Genomic DNA, 19818 nt, shown 5'->3' with positions numbered 1-19818 from the left:
AAGCTTCAAGTTTAGCCACTTATGAATGGTAGAAAATGGTGAAGTGTTGACCTTTCTGCATCAAATCACAGTGTGGGGGCAGAAACTGACCAAATAATTGTTTTCCTTATATCATCCCAAACTAAACAATATCAATTTTGAAATAAAAATAAGACACTATTACTTTTATCTCTTCCAACTTTCTTAGAGGAAAGGAATGAAATTGAGGTTATAAAGATGTGATTTCACAATGCAAGTTCTCTTGACATTTTATGCCCAGTGTCAAAGTTTGGGATCAAGTCAGCTGCTAAAATCTTGATAATTTTGGCTGTGTTTGCAAACTCCTAATTTAAATCCTACAACAAGCTGAGATTGAAGAGCAAATTGGTTGGTTGGTTATTGTCCTTTATTCTTTAAGAGGACCAAAATGACATCACTGTGTTGGGGTTAAGGTACAGTGTGTCTGACTGAAGCTGATCAGACCAGTGTGAGCTCAGAAAGTTCTACCACAGGTCAGGCACAAATAGTCCATATGAACATTTGGAGTATAGATGTCCCTAACTGCATATCCCACATTTATTTTTACCTAGTGCAATTCTGCTTTGCTCATAGAGCACAACACCTTTTTTGATTTGGGCATGCCATGCTAGGCATGGTAGTGTCTCCCAATATCACACAAGTGATTCCAACACTCATTAGAGCGACCTTGAGAGAGTCACTGTATTGTTTCTTCTGACCTCCATGTGAGTACCTGCCTTGTGTAAATTCTCCATAAAATAGTCTTTTGGGCATACATACGTTTGGCATTTGAACAATGTGGCCAGCCCACAGGAGTTGAACTCTCAGTAGAGTTTGAATGGTTGGCAGTTTAGCTTGAGAAAGGACCTCAGTGTCTGGTACCTTATCTTGCCAGATGACCTTCAGAATCTTTCTAAGACAATTTAAATGGAAGCAATATAGTTTCCTGGCATGATGCTGATATAAAGTCCAGGTTTTACAGGAATATAACAATGAAGTCAGCACAATGGCTTTGTAGATCTTCAGTTTGGTAGGCAGTCTAATACCTCTTCTCTCCCACACTTTCCTTCAAAGCCTCCCAAACACTGAACTAGCTCTGGAAATGTGAATGACAACCTCATTATCTATGTGTATGTCCCTGGAAAGTATACTGTCAAGGTAAGTGAACTTATCCACCTCAAGTAACCTACTGTCAAATCACTTAACATAATTCTAGTTAAACTGGGAAAATCTGGAGATGGAGGTGTCATTGAGAAATGGAGGAGCCTAGAAGGAAAAGAAAACCTTTGGGAATTTAGAGAGTCCAATCGTTTCCAGAAAGCAAACAAAGCCTGGCAAGACCAGAGACAACCCCTTCCCCCAATAGTCAATCAAGTAATTGAGCAATCAGTGGACAGTGCAATGTATTCAGAATCAGAGCCCAGATTCCAATCCCATCTCTGCCTAATTTCTTTAGTCTCTGTTTCCTCTTGTATAAAATGAGGGGATTGGACTAGATGGTTTAAATCTATCATCATATGATCCTGTAATGCTAGAGGTCAAGCAGTGTGTTAGGTCCTGGGAATACAAAAACATAAACGAAATAGTAACTGTGCAGAAGGAACTCACATTTAAAAGTTGGAGAAAACACACACACACAATAAACAACAAGGTGGTGTGTGTGTGTGTGTGTGTGTGTGTGTGTGTGTGTGTGTGTGGTACTAACACCTGGGAAAGTCAAGAAAGGCCTCACATATGGAGAGGCATTTGTGTTGAGCTCTGATGGAAACTAGTGATTCCTTCTAGTCCAGATAAAGCTGAGAAGACAACTCATCCTTATTTGTTGTCCCTTTCCCCTTTCTCCCAAGTCTAGGCCTTTGGAATGAGTATAATTCTCCCAAAGAACTTGAAAAGCTTTTCCATCAATCATATCTCATAAGTCTAGACTGCTTTTCTCTCCAAATGTTTTCTTCTTAGATGCTTTCTAAGTCTTCTTCACAGGAGCATGGTATTAGTAAAAAAGAGCCCTGAGAAGTACTAGGTTTGGATCAACTCTACTTCTTAAGCTATATGACCTTGGTTAAGTCACCTTCCTTCTCTGGGCCCTGGGTCTCATCTGCAAAATGAGACTTAAACTAGACAACTTCTAAGCTCCCCTTCCAGCTCTAACATCCTCTGACTGTATGTATGATCTATGTGTTCATTTCTCACCATCTTTACTTTCTGTCAGCTGATTCTAATGCTTCCCCACCCCCACTCCAGTTATACATCTCTAGAATATAAGCTCATTGTGAGTAAGGATTGTTTCATTTCTGTTTTTGCATGTCTAATACTTAGAAGAGTGCTTTGCACATAGTAGGTACTTAATAAATATTGATTGATGACACCTTTAATGCTGCTTCTCTTGCACAATTCTTAGTAATTTGTTGCAGCCTGCCAATGCCAACCATGCACCTCTCCTTGGCCTTTTGGGTGACTCTTAACAGTAATTCTTTGCAGACTATGCCATTCCATGGCTTGAAGCCATACAGTATCACTGGATAAATACTGTTATTAAAGCTGTGCTATTTCCCCAAGACAATTCCGTTTGCTACCCACCACCTTTTGTTTAATTTGGTCATGAGCCAAGAGCAACACCACCAGCTGGACAACATGTGTGCCCTGTTGGTATCTACGCAACATCAAGAGAAGCAGAGGAAGGCCTTGACTATGTTCAGTGGACCTCCCATGGAGGGCTTCATGTGAGGACATGGACAAAAGCCATCCAAGATGATGGATGGGTTGTGACATATTATGTTGGAGCAAATATCCACATCAAGGAGATCATGGATCCATCAAAGTACTGGGGTATCAATACTAGGCTATCTCTGATTGGTCCAATGAGACAAAGAAAAGAAAAAAGAGAGAGAAGTAGAAACAGGGAGAATAAGAGCCAGGAGGAAGACAGGGAGATAAACAAGGAGGTCATTAAGACACACAAATTCACCCGATTGAATTTAACCTAACCCCCCACCCCCACCCCAAGATGGACTCCAAATTATGGTTGTTTCTTTGTTGTTTTTTTTTATTTAAAAATAATTTTATTAATATCTTTTGTTTATATATTGCTTAAATTCCCCCAATATTCTCACCCTCCCCTTCTAGAAGGTCATTGCATATAACAAAGAATTTTAAAAAAAAAAACAATTATTAGAGGAAGAAAAGAAAAAAATCAGGAAAATGAATCTTCCATGGTAGATCTCGTTTTGTGAAAAATTTTTCTTTTTAATGTTCTTTGTTTATACTGTGTAGAGTCAGCCAGAAGAAACCAAAAAGATGCATGTTTCTTTGAGTTTCCCTCTCTATCTCTAAAAGATTAGAATCAAAAGTCATTTCATTCTACAGTAGTCATTTGAAATTATGGGGCCACAGAGATATGTGTAGTTAATATACTGTTTTTTACTCAGTTTTTATTGTCTATGTTCTCCTCCAAAGCCAAAATCCCCAAGGCTTGGTAATTCAGTGTGGGAAGGATTCCAAAGATTGCAAAGAGAGGATATGATAACTGAGCATCCCCATAGGGTAGAAACAAGGGACCCCTTGACAAAGTTCAGGGCTGTTAAGTATAGGAAGAAATAAAGGAAAATTTGTCTATTTCACATGTAGGACATTAACAACCACCAGAGTCATCCAGTCTAAGATGGATGGAGTTCATAAAATGGTGGATAATGTTCTGATTATTTAGAATCTTTTCAGGGAGAAGAATGATATAACTGTCTGCTTTTAAAGGCCACTACTGAATCACCATGAGGTTAGTGAAAAAGTAAAACACTTGCCCACTCCTGCAACACTACATAACTAGCTAGTTCTATTTTATTTTTTAAAAATAATTGTATTAATATATTTTATTTATATATTGCTTAAATTTCCTCAATATCCTTCCCCTCCCCTTCTAGAAAGTCATCACATGTAACAAAGAATTTTAAAAATAATTATTAGAGGAAGAAAAGGAAAAAAATCAGCAAAATGAATATATATATTTAAAAATCTGACATTACATATAACATTCCATATTAATGTGTCATCTACCCCCTCTGCAAAAAAGTAAGGAAAGTTTTCTCTCATATCTCTTCTTTGGGGCTCAGGTATTTTTAGTAAATTTGAAATATTTTCCAATTTTTTATGATAGTTCTTTCTATTTACATTGCTGCAGTCACTGCATATTTTGTTTTTTTACTCTATTTACTTAACTTTACATCAATTCATATATCTTTCATGTTTTTCTGTATTCATCATTTTTTACAGCAAAATAATACATCATTTTATTCATGTAATGCAATTTGTTTAGCCATTCCCCAATCTGTGGGCATCAACTTTATTTATTTTTAATTCTTTGCTACTACAAAAAATTGCTGCTGTAAATATTTTTATGTATATGGCACTTTTTTTGTCAATGAACTTGTTGGATGGATATGGGTTAGTTCCGTTTTAAATGTTTCTGATATATCCAGAATTGGAGAGCATATGATTTTAAAAATTAGCATAATTAAGTTATATAAAATTAATAAGTTACAGCAGAGAGATCATATCTCCTTTTTCCTTATTTTCTTCCTTTTTCCCTCCCTCCCTCCCTCCCTCCCTCCCTTCCTTCCTTCCTTCCTTCCTTCCTTCCTTCCTTCCTTCCTTCCTTCCTTCCTTCCTTCCTTCCTTCCTTCCTTCCTTCCTTCCTTCCTTCCTTCCTTCCTTATTTCCTTCCTTCCCAATGGAAAGCAGTGTGGTACAGTAGCATAAGCTATGACTTTGGAGCCAGAGGACTTGGGTTCAAATCCCACCTTGGCTGCATGCTAACTTAGGTAAATTATTTCACTTTCTTGGATCTCAGTAAAACGAAGGGGTTGGATTGCAGGACCACTGAGTTCTCTTCCAGTTCTAAATCTAGGATACTCTTCTGAATAATCAGTTTGGTCATCATTTGTCTGCTTCTTTTTTCTGGTTGCCTATTGGTTGATACCAGAACAAATTACTTTGCACTGAGTGAACAGCACCAAGGATTTTCACTTATATTGTTTCTTGATATTCTCACCCATTATGTCTATTTTTCTCCAAGCCCTTGAGATAGTTTCCATTGTCATAATTGGTTTTTTTTTTTTGTTGTTGTTGTTGTTTTTTGTTTTTTGTTTTGTGAGGCAATTGGGATTAAGTGACTTGCCCAGGGTCACACAGCTAGTAAGTGTTAAGTGTCTGAGGCCGGATTTGAACTCAGGTACTCCTGACTACAGGCCAGTGCTCTATCCACTGCTCCACCTAGCTGCCCCCCATTGTCATAATTGTTGAATTCCTTATCCCTATGGGGGCTGCCAGGAGATAGGCTTTTATTGGAAACCATAGAGGATTTTTCTCATAATAATAAGCAGTAATGGTGATGGAGGTAGCAGGAAGAGTCTCTCACATTTATACAGCTCTTAATGTCGGCAAAGTACTTTTGTGTAAATATATTTCTGTCATCTCTGATGTCATTGATTTTTTCTCTTATTCTTTTCCATATTGTTGGGGGGCTTTAGAGATGGCTGATAGTTCCTTGCCTCTTTTGTGCCATAATTTTGCCATGATTACATTGCATCAAATGAAGAAGTTCTTGTTGTTCAGTTGTGTCTGATTCTTCCTGACCCCATTTGGGGTTTTCCTGGCAGAGCTACTGGAGTGGTTTGCTATTTTCTTTTCCAGCTCATTTGACAAATGAGGAAATTGAGGCAAACAGGGCTAAGTGACTTGCCCAGGGTCACACAGCTAGTAAATGTCTGAGGCCAGATTTGAACTCAGCTCTTCTTGACTCCAGTCCTGGTGTTGTATCCGCTATGCCACCTAGCTGATCAAGTCAACAACAGGTAGCAACTCACCTACCTCCCACCCCAACTTGCATTTCAAACTGAATTATTCAATTAGATCCTCATCTATCTGTCTGTCTGTCTTTTTATTTATCTATCTAATCTATTCTTTTATTTTGTTTTATTTGCTTTTGTCAGTTAGGCAACATGCATGTATTAATCACTTACCATATGCTAGATACTGTACTATGTGATGGAGAAGCAAAGAAAGTTATTTTTTTTTAATGGTGTCTAACCTTTAAAATTACACATACTAATGGGGGAATTAATATGATAAGAATTAAGTACATATAAGGTATATATGCATAAACATACATGTTTATATATATTCCCTATATACTTTCATATATATGTATATATATATATATAAATGTATACATATATGTATATAGAAGATGGGAAGTAATATGAAAGGGGAAGATAGCAGTCGTGGTGATTCCTTACAGAGCTGTGGGGAAAAAAGTATTGTGCAGAAGGTGAGATCTCTGCTCATTCTTCAAGGAAGCCAGGAGACCTAAGATGTTGGGACAAGGGAGAAGGCATGGGGAGAACTATTTTTTTTTTGCAGGGCAATGGGGGTTAAGTGACTTGCCCAGGTAAGCTGGTAAGTGTCAAGTGTCTGAGGCCGGATTTGAACTCAGGTACTCCTGAATCCAGGGCCAGTGCTTTATCCACTGTGACACCTAGCTGCCCCCGAGAACTATTGAAAAGGTATAAAAACAAGATAGATTGTCCTGTTTAAGGAACTAGAAGCGAGTCAACAGAGCCAGATGAGAGGGTGAGTGGGAGAGAACAAAATAGAGGAAGACTGGAAAAGTAGGAAGGGACTAGGACAAACAGAGGACCCTGGAGATAATAGTGAACCCGTGGAGCTCATTAAGGGAAGGGATGGTTAAATATGTTGTTTTTGTTTTTTCAGGGCAATGGGGTTTAAATGACTTGCTCAGGGTCACACAGCTAGTGTCAAGTGTCTGAGGCTGGATTTGAACTCAGGTCTTCCTGAATCCAGGGCCAGTGCTTTATCCACTGCGCCACCTAGCTGTCCCCTAAATATGTTGTGGTTGGGTTTTTTTAGCGCTTTGGCAGAGAGGCCGATGGTGGATTGGAGTAAGGAGATACTTGTAGTAAGGAGTCCAGTAAGAAGGTTATTACAATAATCCAAGTGAGAAGTAATGAGGACCAGAGCTAGTGGTATAGTTGTATGACTGGATAGGATGGGATGTGTGTGTGTGTGTGTGTGTGTGTGTGTCCCATCCTATCCAGTCATACATATATATGTTTACATCTACATCCATGCATAAGTATAGGTATATGCAAATGCATATGTGCACATATATGTAAGGTATGTGTATACATACACATGTATATGTGTAGGAATGTGTACACACATATTATATTTCTACACACATGTATATATGTGTGCATGTGTGCATGCACACATACTTATATGTACATATAAATATACCCACATATACACAAGTATACACATATATACACATATACACATACACATGCATAAGCATATACATTGTGGAGTAAGTTTGCCTATAGGACATCCACTTTGAGATATCCAAGAGATAATTGGCGATGTATGACTAACTCAGCAGAGAGACTAGGGCTAGATAGATAGATCTGGAAATCATTGACATAGAAAAGATAATTGAACCTATGAGTGCTGATGAAATCACTTAGTGAGATAGCATACAATGAAAAGGGGCCCCAGGATAGAACTCTGGGAGTCACCCATGCTTAGTGGGTATGACGTGAATGAAAAATAGAAAAAGGAGACTGAGAAGGGGCAATTGGCCAGAGAGGAGGAAAGCTGGAAGACAGCAGTGAAATGAAAAACAATGGGAGAAAAGAGTATCCAGGAGGAAATGATCAATGGGGTCAGTTATTGCAGAGAAGACGAGGATCAGGATTGAGAAATAGCTGCTAGATATGGCAATTAATTGTGATTTCTTAGTTAAAGGGAATTCCTAATCAGGAAACACCTTCTATCAATACAGATCAGCAATTCTTCCTCAACTTTGCATCTTAGAGAGTTGACTGGGACACTGAGAGATTAAATGACTTGTCTTGGGTCACAAAGCTAATATGTGTCAGAGGAAGGTCTTAAAATCAGGTTCTTTCCACTACATCACAGGCTCCCCTCCACCTCCACATACATACACACATGCATACATGCATACATGCGCATATGTTCATCTTCAATCGTTTTTCAGTCATGTCTAACTCTCTGTGCCTGCATTTAGAGTTTTCTTGGAAAGATACTAGAGTGGTTTGCCATTTCCTGCTCAAATGAGGAAACTGAGTCAAACAGGGTTAAGTGACTTGACCAGGGTGACAAAGTTTGAGGCCACATTTGAACTCAGGAAGGTAGGTCTTCCTGACACTTGGCCTAGCATTCTATCCACTCCTAATTAAAGAATTCCTCTTCCTCTGGTACTGTAACGATTGGAATGACGCCACCTGCTGGAGACTTACTGTAGGAAAGCTCCAACATGAGGAGAGGGCCTCTGAGGGCAGGACCATGCGTCTTTTCTTTGGCGGCAGGAAGTTGTGTTTGCTTGTGGGAGGAAGAAGGGGGAGGTTGGCGCTCTGACTCTCTCTTTTGTGTGGACTCTGGCGGAGAGTGGAGCTAGGAATGCTCTCTCCCTTTAATAGATGAATCTAGGCCTTTCTCTCTCTCTTTACCAAATTCTTATTCTCCTTAATAAATGCTTAAAAGTCTAACTTTTGCTAAAGCTTATAATTTATTGGCAACCACTCATTAGATATTTTAGACAGTATAGCTAGAATTTTACCCCTTACACTGCTAACTGTAATTTTATATTAGATGAGATAAGTTATTACTCTGACCTGATATCACTGACCTTTTTTATCTCTGGGTTTCTAGCAAAGTTAATTTGGTTTCCCAGCAGAGATGATACGTCAAGATCCTGACTTTAGACTTTGGGTGGTCCCTATCCCCTTAAAAGAGAAGAGATGCTTTCTAGTACAGGAACTTCCCAAACATAATCAATTTCTTTCTCACCCTCCTAAGTCCTAATGTGTCTCATCACTTTATTCCAGTATAATGAATTTAAGTGAGCTGATGCTTTAAAAAAAAGAAGAAGAAGAAGAAGAAGAAGATTAATTCTGGTGAGACTGCTTGACCTCTTTGAGCAATGAGTCACAATAGTCCATTTACAGTAAGCATATGATTCATATTCTAAACATGTTCGGAGATTTACAGTAGAATCTGAGGACTAAGTCATCTCAAGCCCTTCACATGATGATTTAGAAACAAGATGAATTCATGGCCTGCTGAGGCTGCAGCCCTTATTGCCAAATCAGTGGGGAATAGGTCTCATTTCTCATCTCATCCCCACCTCTACTGCTCTTGGGTGCCACTGAACTTCACCTTTGGACTATCTTGCTTACACATCCCACAGTCTCAATGTTTGTTTCCTAATCAAGGGAGCATATGAGAAGAATGGACCCACCAGGCCTTGGTTCAATAGTCAGGACATGGCCCTGTCTCTAGCGTTACCATTTTGTGCCTCAGCATCTGATTCTTGTTAGCCAATCAGTCAAACCCCCCCCCCAAAAAAAACAAACCCTTCCCTTATTAAGCACTTCCTACGTGCCAGGTGCAGTGATAGGATGCTGGGGATGCAGAGAGAAAAGTAAGTCAGTCCTGGTCTTGAAAGAGTTTCTAGATTCTGATAGTCAAAGTCCTCTCCTCTATTTTCTGTAGCTATTCATTTTGACTGACTTCTCATGCCTCTTCCTTGACAGGATTTATTTAGTCTCTCAGACTGTGATTCCCATTGTCCAGGTCATTTGTTTCTTTGCCCTAGTCCTTTCTGTTCCATCCCTTGATTCTTTGCTCAACTCCCTGGTGACTATTTATTTATTCATTCATTCATGTATTTATATATATATTTATTTATGTGGGTGTATGTATTTATGTATATATGTATTAATTAATTAATCTATTTATCTGTCTATTTATTCATTCATTTATTATTTACTTATTTATTCATTTATTTATTTACTATCTATTTTGCCTTGACTTGCTTGCTGTACCTGGACAGTGTCGATCATCCCTTCCCTTCCTATGGCTCTAGTCCTGGCTAGTTCTCTTCTACTTGGCGCTTTCTGTTACCCTACTTTAAAGTCCCTCCCTACCCATTATGTGGAGCCTTCTTTTTCTTTCTGTCCCCCATGCCCATTTAGATTCCCAAAGAAAAGGCCAGTTTTGTTTATCAGAATTTCATGACCTCTCTTCTCATTCTAGTTTATATAGCACTCTTCATATATCTTTTAATATTTATTTTTATTTATGGTTTTTATCACAAAAATAAATAAAATAGAAAATATACAATAATTTATTTTAAATATTTAAAATTAAAATAAAAATATTGTCAATAAGAATAAAATAAAAATTATGTGTATGTATCTGTGTATACAGAGAGAGTCAATCCTCCACTTTTGAGGGGGTATCATTCCTAGAAAACAGCACAAAAATAAAAAATGCGAATGTTGATATGCTGAACCTATGGGAAATAGGGGGCTAGGTTCCTACAACCACCAAAACTATAATCTTTCACTAGATATTGCTGAAAATACATTCCTCTGCATATAAATCTTTATAATGAAACATTAATTCAGATAATATAGTTTTCTTAACACAGTAAACATGAAACAATGCATAAAATGAAACAATGCATAAAATGCAGTACACAAAATAAAATTGGTAACATGCAAAACATTTTTTTTACTAGCAATTCCCTAGAATTCTATGACCTTTTGTAGCAACATCTCAATAAATAAGAATTTTTAAAAACCCAAAACATTGATTTCAGACAATGCTATACTACTGTAAACTTCTCTACTGTAACGATTGGAATGATGCCACCTGCTGGAGACTTACTGTTGAAAAGCTCTGCCATGAGGAGAAGGGCTCTGAGGGCAAGCCATGAGGTCAAGGTCCTTGGCGTCAGGAAGTGACATTTACTCGTGGGTACTGTCTATTAAGGCTTCCAGCCAATCAACTTGAGGAGCCTCCCATTTTGGGAGGAGGACACGAAGTAGGAAGAGGATGCTGGTGGAGGGGTTCTGTCTCTTTTGGTTTCTGACCTTGCCATGGTGGGTCGGATGATGGGGTCTCTTAGAAATAGTTAGATTTTTACCTTTCTCTCTGATCCTAATGCTCTTTAATAAATACTTAAACACTTAAATACTCTTGCTAAAGCTTATAACTTATTGGCAACCACTCATTAGATTTTAGATAGATTTTAGATAACTAGATTTTTAGCCCCTTACACTACCTAGGCTGTCCTTTGAAAACCGAGGGGGTGGGGCAGCTGGGTGGCACAGTGGATAGAGCACCAGCCCTGGATTCAGGAGGACCTGAGTTCAAATCCGGCCTCAGACACTTAACACTTACTAGCTGTGTGACCCTGGGCAAGTCACTTAACCACCATTGCCCTGTAAAAAAAAGAAAACCAAGGGGGAGGTTACTAGGATTTTAGTCACTGCTGTTGGAAAACTAAGACTGGCAAGGCCAACATTCTGAATGCACAGGGAGCTATTTACTCTACAACAGTAGAACGAACAAGACCATTGAAGCACCTCCAAGGATACTACTCATTCCAAAAACTTTGTATGCATTGTGCCTCTCATTTTTTTTCTGTACTGTGCCTATTTGCAAATGTGCAGTTGTGAAAGCAAAAATGGAAATTAGGCTACTAATAAAATCACGTGAATACTTGAAATCATGAAAGTTAAATATGCAAATGTTAAATATTGACTACATATATACATACAAACATATACACACATGCATACATATGTGTGTGTGTATATATATATATATAGAGAGAGAGAGAGAGAGAGAGTGAGTTTGTATAGCATTTTGGTTTTGGTTGTTTTGGGGGATTTGAACTCAGGTACTCCTGAATCCAGGGCCAGTGCTCTATCCACTGTGCCACCTAGCTGCCCCTGTATAGCATTTTGTTAAGACCAGGCCTATAATGTCATTAGTATAGGGAACTCAGTGAAGCAACTCCCTTTACCAAAGCATCTGCTCTACAAACTTGTAGTTTCAGGGAGTTGTTGAGGGGTAACCTAGATATGAAGTGATTTTCCCAGGCTCATACAGCAATTATATGTCAGAAGTCAGACTTTGAAAATAGGACTTCCTTATTCTAAGACTACCTCTCTATCAACTATGCCATGGTGCTCCTCTTGGCCCTTAACTACCCTCCCAATGATCATTATCTGCCTTTGCCCATGCAGAGCCTTGGGCTCCACCAACACTACTAGCCTGCCCTGGCTCTGTTTACCTCTAATTTATACCCTTCTGTCTAGATCATCAGGAGTGTGAGACCAAGAGGAGCTTTGTATTTAATCAGATAATGTTCTTATGTGGCTTCTCTTAAATCTTTCTCTTCCAGTTATTAGCTTTTACTGGCATCCTTCAGCTTTGGGCATTCTTATGGGCTCCATGGTAGCCCATGAGATACAGGAATATATAAACCAAAGTTTGCTTTGCATATGGAGGAGGCAATAGGAATGATTGGACTAATTATATATAAATCATTTATGTCCATTTTGAATAGATCATGAATGCTCCCTAGAATTAATTTTAAAAGTCAAAATAAGATGCTCACCCTTTGAGGGGCTGTGCAATGTCTCATCCTGACTATCAGGCCTTGAGAATCAAGGCCAAAATGCATTCAACACATGGCCTTGATCCAGTCATAGCATTATAATGTAATAATTTGGAAACAACTCACAGCCCTGATTAGCAGTGTGTAAAGCCATTACCATTTGAAACTGAGAATTCTGAATACACTAAGGATTGTATTCTTAAGCAGTGGACTCAGATGAAGAAGGGCCTGTCTATCAATTTCCAGGCTCCACATGACACCTTTCCTTCTTGCAGGAGTGGTACCGAAAGAACAGTTCCTTCTGAGCTCTTTTAATTTGTAATTTTTATTTGTATTTTTGGGCTATTAAAATTTTTTTAACCTAGAACATTACAGGGAAGTGAATGAGGATGTGGAAGCTTTTTGGAGTTAGAAAAACTTGAATGCAGTAATAATAATAATGATAGGATCATATAGGTTGTTGTTATTAGTCCTTCCTTTTTGAAGAGGAGCAGTTACATCACAGGGTGATGTCTTGAAAGGGTGATGTCTTGACTTATGTGTATGAATTGGATTTAATTGAGACAGATTTGCACAAAGTCATCAGCCTCACTTTCTCTCCTAGGGTCACTGGCATCCAGTAGCAGGGCAAAAGTCTAGATGACTGGTGATGGCCCAGGATGCAGGGAATGACCTTGGTGTTTTTGCTGTCTGACCAAGCTCCGAGTGCTCCACAGTGCCTGCTTCAGCCACCTTTGTGGACATTGGAACAAGTTGGTTCTCATCTGCCCATTCTGCCAGGGAGTCTTTACATACTTGGGGTAGACATCCACCTAGCTCACCAATGGGTTTGACGCCAATTGAGAATCATCTAATCCAATCCCCTTATTTTACAGAGGAGGGTAGAGTACAAAAAGGTATATTAAAATTCATTGCCCAGTTAAATTCTGAGATTATAGAACTTTTAACTTGAAGGAACTAGAGAGACATCTAGTTCAACTCCTTTACTTTATAACCCTATTCCCAACCCCACCCACACCCTGCAAAAGGTTGGGTCCACGGTCACACAGCTAGTAAGGAACAGAGCCAGATTTGAACAAGGGTCTTCCTACTCCATATCCATTGTTCTTTCCACAATATCACAATATTTCTGTGAATTAAAGTGCAAGTTAGAAACATGGACTAGAGTTCTCAATAACCAGCTAGATTGAAACAGAAACAGGAGCCCGAGTACAAAGATCAAAATATAGCATTGAGAGACATAACCAATATTACATTACTTTATGATCCATGGGGCAGGAATAGCATCTAATTTTAAATATGCCTCCTAAATAATTGATACACTTATGTCCTATGGGTGCTCAATAAGAGCTTATGATTTGAGTGTCTATAAGGCATATATATATATATATAGACATACATGCATACACACATATATCCTGTATATGTATGTATGTATGTATCTACCATCTATCTATCTATCTATCTATCTATCTATCTATCTATCTATCTATCTATCTATTTATATAGGTGGTACAGTGGATAGAGCACTGGATCTGGAGTCAGGAAGATTTGAACACAACTAAAATGACTGAACAATAATAATATAAAGCCTTTAATGTTTATTACCTGTGAGATCTTGGGGAAGTCACTTAATTTCTACTGCTTAGCAACTTATTTCATCTGGAAAATGAGGAAATTAATCTAGATGCCTTCTGATGTTGCTTCCAGCTCTAGATTTGTGATCCCATGATTTAGCCTCTATCTCATCTCTTGCATACATCCTTTTCTCTCCTGGGAAGTTAGGTAGTGGGCCTGGAGTCAGCTCATCTTCCTGAGTTCAAATCTGGCCTCAGACACTTAATAGCAATGTGACCCTGGGTAAGTAATTTAACCCCCTTTGCTGAGGTTTCCTCATCTGTAAATGAACTGGTACACAAACAAAACTAATGCAACCAAGATTAGAAGGAAAGCAGAAAGCTGGGAAACAATTTTTTATAGCAAATGTTCCTGATAAAGGCTTCATTTCTCAAACATATAAAGAACTGAATCAACTTTATAAGAATACAAGTCATTCCCCAATTGATAAATGGTAAAAGGATATGATGAAGATGAAGATATGATTTAGATGAAGAAACTAAAGCTATCTGTAGCCATATGAAAAAATGTTCCAAATTACTATTAATTGGAGAAATGCAAATGAAAACAACTCTGAAGTACTACCTCATCTATCAGATTGACTAGTAGGACAAAAATGATAAATGTTGGAGAGGTAGGAAAATTCAGAAACTAATGCACTGCTGGTTGAGTTGTGAACTAATCCAACCATTTTGGAGAGCAATTTGGAACTATGCCTAAAGGGCTATCAGACTGTGCATACTCTTTGACCCAGCAATACCACTATTAGGTCTGTATCCCAAAGTGATCATAAAAAAGGGAAAAGGAGCAATTTGTACAATAATATTTATATCAGTTAATATAAGTGTTTATTAATGACAAAGAACTCGTAATTGAGGGGATTGGGGAATGGCTGAACAAGTTGTGGTATATGAATATAATGGAATACTATTTCGCTATAAGAAATGATGAGCAGGATACTCTCAGAAAAATCTGGAAAGATTCACATACACCGATGTTGAGTGAAGTGAGCAGAACCAGCAGAACATTGTACACAGCAACATTGTGCAATGATCAACTGTGATAGACTTAGCTCTTCTCAGCAATACAATGATCCAAGACAATTATAAAAGACTCATGATGGAAAATGCTATCCACATCCTAAAAAAGAACTATGGCACCTGAATGCAGATCGAAGCATACTTTTTGTTTTTTTTTTTCTTTCTTGTGGTTTTCCCCTTTTGTTCTGATTCTCCTTTCACAACATGAGTAATGTGGAAATGTATTTAATATCATTGTACATATATAACCCATTTCAGATTGCTTGCTGTCCTGGGCAATTGGGAGGAAAGGGAAGGAGAGAGGAAGAAAAATTTGAAACTCAAAATCTTTTAAAAAATGAATGCTAAAAACTATATTTACATGTAATTGGAAAAAAATAAAATACTATTAAGGGAAAAATGAACTGGAGAAGGAAAGTGCAAGCCACTCTAATATCTTTGCCAAGAAAACCCCAAATGAGGTTACAGAGAGTTAGACACAACTGGAAAATGACTTAACAATAACCATCTCTGTCTCTGAATCTAGTGCTTTTCCCATTGAGCTAAATTCTTTTGTTTCTTAGTGAGTTTAGGCAAAGCAGTGAACATCATTAACCTCATAAATAGAAGTGAGTGGTCACTAACATGATATGATTTGAGGAGTTCTCATACTGTCCAAATAAATCCCCCCTCTAATCCTATTCCCACCAAGGTGCCATCGTGCCTGATATTCCACTGCTAGTTTTATCTCTTTAGGTTAAGCACCATTTCCCCCAGATTCCTTTAAATGTAGCTTTCTCACTCCCAACACACAAGTCCCTAACACCTTAGTGTGAATACTTTTATCAGATCAATTACCTCTGTAACAGAAGGGACTGACTCCTGGCCTCAGGAGAGGAAGAAGAGGAAACTGACTCTTCTGTTTCTCAGAAACAGGAGGTGAAGGGCACTGAGGACAAAGGTTGCCTACAAGATAATTGTGTGGAGGGTCAATCTGAGTGGTAGGTATGTTAGATAAAGTGTTCAATCATAAGAGTTCAATAGCCTACTATAACCTGCAGTGGGAAATGAGGTGTATGAGGAAGTGGGATATAAGGAAGGTGGATCCAGATCATAGAGTATCTAGGAGACTAGGCTAAGACATTTGCACTAAATTTGCTAGGCAATGGGGAGCCATTCAAAGTCTCTGAGCACAGGAGTGGAATGATTAGATTAGATTTGTACTTTAGAAAACTGAACCTGCCAGACTTTTCAGGATAGACTAGAAGGAAGAAAGATAATAGAATGGCAAACAGTAGGCATAATGAAGTTCTGAACTCATGTGGTATTAGTGGGGATGGAAAGGAGGGAACATTTCCTTGGAAAATCTCCAATGGCTTCGAAGATAAACAAAAAATGGACTTGCTTTATGAACCATGAATACTACTGTGGTATCTGGGACATGATTTAATGGAACCATTGAAACAGTAACATCTTCAACAGAAGCATATTTGTCTTTCCCATAGGGATTTTACTTCTCTTCATGTTGCTAAATTGAAAACATCTCAGGATCCAGATGTAGTGATCATTACTATAATAATCCAAATTGTCAAATTAACTCATTACGCAATGCCATTGAAAAGTTTTAATTACTGGTTATTTAATCTTGAAATAAGTCAACTGAAACGAGTCAGCCAATGTCAAAAGTCAGATCCACCAGCATCAATAACCCAGAAAACACAATTATGCTTTCTTTTTTCTTTAATTTCTTTAAAAAATTTTGTCCTTACACCAGTTATTTCTAGGGGAAAAAACCTCTTTTTCCCTCCCTAACAGAATAATACCTTGTGACAAATAATAATACATTTTCCTGCATTTTTATTTTTGGTTACATGTAAAAACAATTTTAATCATTATTTTAAAAAATTTTTGAGTTCCAAATTCTCTCCTTCCCTTGGTTCACCCCACTCTGTGAGAAGGCAAGCAATTTGATATAGATTATACATGTGCAATCATGCAAAACATATTTCCGTATTAGTCATGTTGCAAAGGAAAACACAGACCAACCCCCCCCCCAAGAAAAATAAAATTTAAAAATACTTCAATCTGCATTTAGATTTCATCAGTTCTATTTCTCAAAGTGCATAGCATTTTTCATCATGAATCCTTTGGAATTGTCTTGGATCATAGTCTTGATCAAAGTAGTTAAGTCTTTCACAATTATCATTATACAATACTACTGTTACTGTGTAAAATGTTCCTCTGGTTTTACTACACTTTCCATCAGTTCATATTAGTCTTTCCAGGTTTCTTGAAAGTATCCTGCTTATCATTTCTCATAGTACAATAGTATTCCATTACAATCATATACCACAACATGATTAGCCAATCTCCAGTTGATGGGCATCTCCTCAATTTCCAATTCTTTGCCACCACAAAAAGAGCTGCTATAAGCATTTTTGGACAAATATGTCTTTTTGTTTTGGGGGATGTCTTTGGGATATAAACCTAGCATTCATATCGCTAGATCAAATGGTACGCACAGTTTTATAGCCCTTTGGAGATAGTTCCAAATTGCTCTCCAGAATGGTTGGATCAGTTCACAACTCCATCAACTGTGTTTTAGTGACCCAATTTTTCCATATCCCCTCCACATTTGTCTTTTTCCATTTCTGTCATATTAGCCTATCTGATAGGCATGAGGTGATACTTTAAAGTTGCTTTAATTAGCATTTCTCTAATTAACTGTACATTTTTCATGTGACTATATATAGCTGATAAAGAGTAATAATTAAGCAAAAACATCTGGTACAATGACTATATCTGCCCATGTACCCAATATTGTGTCCTAGTGGTACCTTAGCTTTCTGTCATGAGGATATTAGCTATTCTCTAAGACCTTCAGTGCTTGTTCAGATTCAGAATTCAGAATGTGACTTCCTTTTAGAGATCTTTTTGTTGACAGTGTTGTAGCCATTGTGCAGATATACTTTAATTTTTTATATTTTCATTTATTTCATTTAATATTTCCTAATTACATGTAAACATTTTTAACATTCATTTTTGAACATTTCAAGTTCTAGATTCTCTCTCTCCCTTCTCTCCCTCCCTAAACCATTGAGAAGGTGAGCAATAAGATAATGATTATGCATGTGAAGTTGTGTAAAACATATTTTCATGTTAGCCATGTTGCAAAGAGAACACATGAAAAATAAAGTTAAAAAAAGTATATTTCAATATGCATTCAGAATTCATCAGTTCTCTCTCTGGAGGTGGTTAGCATTTTTCATCATGGGTGGGTCCTTTGGAATTGTCTTGGACAATAACTGGCCAGAAGGAGATTACAGGGGTCTCTTTCCTGGCACTGGGGGTGTGGGGGGACAGGACTCTGTTGCCTTGCCCATATTCATATCTGGGTCAAAGTCCTGGGTGGCAGTCCCATGGCAAAGAGGAGCAGTAGCACACCAGATCTTATGGCCCCAAGCAAGCTGGGACCCTGGTCACAGTTTTAGGGCAGAAAAGAGTGCTTATGGTCACTCATAGATCCAGAATCACCTACTCAGAAAAACTGAGTACAATCCTTCAGGGGAAAGATAGACATACAATGAAATAGAGGACTTTCAAGCATTTCTGATGAAAAGATCAAGAGCTGAATAGACAATTTAACTTCCAAATACAAGACTCAAGAGAAGCATAAAAAGGTAAACAAGTAAGGGAATTAATAAGGGATTTAATAAGGTTAAACTGCTTACATTCCTACATGGGAAGATGATACTTATAAGAACTTTCTCATTATTAGGGCAGTTTAGAAGGAATATATATACACAGAGGACACAGGTGTAAGATGAACATGAACATGATAGGATTATATTTTTAAAAAATTAAGGGTTGAGAAAGAGGAATGCACAGGGAGAAAGGGAAAGGGAGAGGTAGAATGGGATATATTATCTCACATAAAAGAGACAAGAAAGAGCTTTTACAGTGGAGAAGATAGGGGAGGTGACAGAGAATGTTTGAATCTTACTCTCATCAGAACTGTTTCAAAGAGGGAATAATATGCACACACTGGGTATAGAAATCTATCTTACCCTGCAGGAAAGTAGGAGGGGAAAGGGTGCTCATGGAAGGGAGAGTGGATTGGGAGAGGCAGTAGTCAGAAGCCAAACACTTTTAAGGAGGGACAGGGTGGAAGGAGAGAGAGAATAGAATAAACAGGGAGGGAAATAGAATGGAGGGAAATACAGTTAGCAATCGTAATTATGATAAAAATTTTGAAGCAAGTTTCTCTGATAAAGGCTTCATCTCAAATATATAGAGAAATGAATGAAATTTACAAAAATAAGAACCATTCACCAATTGACAAAGAATCAGAAAATATCAAGTCAGTTTTCAGATGAAGTAATCAAATCTATAGCTATATGAAAAAAATGCTCTAAATTGTTATCGATTGGAGAAATGCAAATTAAAACAATTCTGAGGTACTACCTCACACCTATTAGATTGGCTAATAGGACAGAAAAGGAAAATGACAAATGTTGGAAGAGATGTGGGAAAATTGAGACACTAATGCACTGTTCATGGAGTTGTGAACTGATTTAACCATTATGGAAAGCAATTTGGAAATATGCCCAAATATTTATAGCAGCTCTTTTCTGGTGGCAAAGAACTAGAAATTGAGGGAATGTCCATCAGTTGGAGAAT

The sequence above is a fragment of the Dromiciops gliroides genome, chromosome 2 (genome assembly GCF_019393635.1).
Source record: "Dromiciops gliroides isolate mDroGli1 chromosome 2, mDroGli1.pri, whole genome shotgun sequence".
Lineage (NCBI taxonomy): Eukaryota > Metazoa > Chordata > Mammalia > Microbiotheria > Microbiotheriidae > Dromiciops > Dromiciops gliroides.
The sequence above is the reverse complement of the archived record's forward strand: the minus strand, read 5'-3'. Positions refer to the sequence as shown.